The following is a 1,707-nucleotide window of genomic DNA, read 5'->3' on the forward strand; positions in this document are numbered from 1 at the left end:
ATAGTACTAGAACAATGAAAACAAATTAGGTTTACCATGTTTGAATTTTAAAAAATGATTAAAAAGCTAATAAATTAAATACTTAAAAAGTACCAAAATAAAAGATCCCCTAAAGGAGCTCTGGTAGTGTAGTGGTTACGAATCAGGCTGCGAACCTCAAGGTCAGTAGTTCGAAACTACCAGCTGTTCCACAGAAGAAAGATGAGGTTCTCTGCCCCCATAAAGATTCACAGCCTCAGAAACCCTGTAGAGGGTCGCTATGAGTCAGAACCAACTCCACAGCGCATAACAACAACAACAAAAAAGCAGTTATTCAAATAATATTTGTAAGACTATCAAACTTGGTGTTCCTGGAAGTTCAGAAAGCTGGACTGAAAATGTCACTGGACCTGAATGACAGGAAGTCATTGGTGTTATGTTGAAGAGAATGTGCTTGTGTGACTGAGTGAGTGAGTGACTAAGTAAGTCCAGATCAGAATTGGCTGTGGAGCGTATGGTCAATGAGGAAAGCTAGTCTTGGCTAGACACAATTTTGGAAGAAGTGGAGAGATGAAATTATAGAAGGGAGCTGCTAGGGGTCAAAGGTAGAATCCTGACCAGGTACCAATTCTGCCCTTCACTTTCCTAACTCAGGGATTGGTCTGTTCTGTCATTCTGCTAGGTCTAAAAGGAGTTATCTCAGAAGCAGCAAGAGGCAGGGGCATGGTGAGATAGAGGATTGGACTCCTGGTCCAAGGACAGAGTGAATCTGAATGCTTTAGGGCAGGAGTCTACAGCTTGCAGAAATAGGTTTCCTTTGGATATCAGCAGCACCAAAGGAGCTTGTAACACTTGCAGGAGGAAAGAAGCGGCATAGGAGCAACATGGCTGAGAAGTCAATGACAAGAGTGAGGCATAGAAGCAGTACAGCTGAGAAGACATATTCCTGACCTGAGAACTGCTGTATCCTGAGCTGTTTGTAATCTGAATTGTACCCTGCTTACTTCCGTAATAAATCCCATAATCATGAGTATTGTCTGTGAGTTCTGTGTGACCATTGCAATGGGTTAGCAAACTAGCAGAGAAGTAAAAGTATTGTGGGAGGGATGCTTGGTGTCCTATTGGATAAAGAAGATTGGAGGTTGGAGGCATGTCTGACCTCTGCGTTATAGGAATCAGACTTGGGCTGATGTAGAGTTTGGTTCTCCTTACACCTTGTAAAGCTGAAGGATGGCAGATGTGGCCTTCACACCATTTTTTTCAATTATGATGACAATTATGTTTCCTGGCCATTACCATTCACCAGGTTTTGGTCCCTTCCATTTATGACTTGTTCAATCCTCACAGAGCCCTGTGAGGTGAGTATCATCATTAGCTCCTTTTTACAAATAAGAACACTCAGGTGCAGAAAGGTTAAGCAGGTTGCCCATGATCACATAGCTATAAGTAGTGAAGCTGGGATTCAAATCCAGAGCTTGTGTTCTCAGCCATTAAGAATAAAGTCTGTGATAAGGTACCAAATAGCAGGTTCTAAAACCAAGTGGGAGTCATGTTTGAGTTCCCCTGGCTTCATTAAAGGGGAAAAAGAATCAAACTCAAAATCAGCCCAAGTCTGATGATAGCAAAGGTCAGACACACTTCTACTCTACAGCCTTCTTTGCCCTGTTCTGATACCAACCATCCTTTCCACAGCACTCTCTGCTTCACATCTGGGCTTAATAATCCACT

This window comes from Chrysochloris asiatica, unplaced genomic scaffold (genome assembly GCF_000296735.1).
Source record: "Chrysochloris asiatica unplaced genomic scaffold, ChrAsi1.0 scaffold00082, whole genome shotgun sequence".
NCBI lineage: Eukaryota > Metazoa > Chordata > Mammalia > Afrosoricida > Chrysochloridae > Chrysochloris > Chrysochloris asiatica.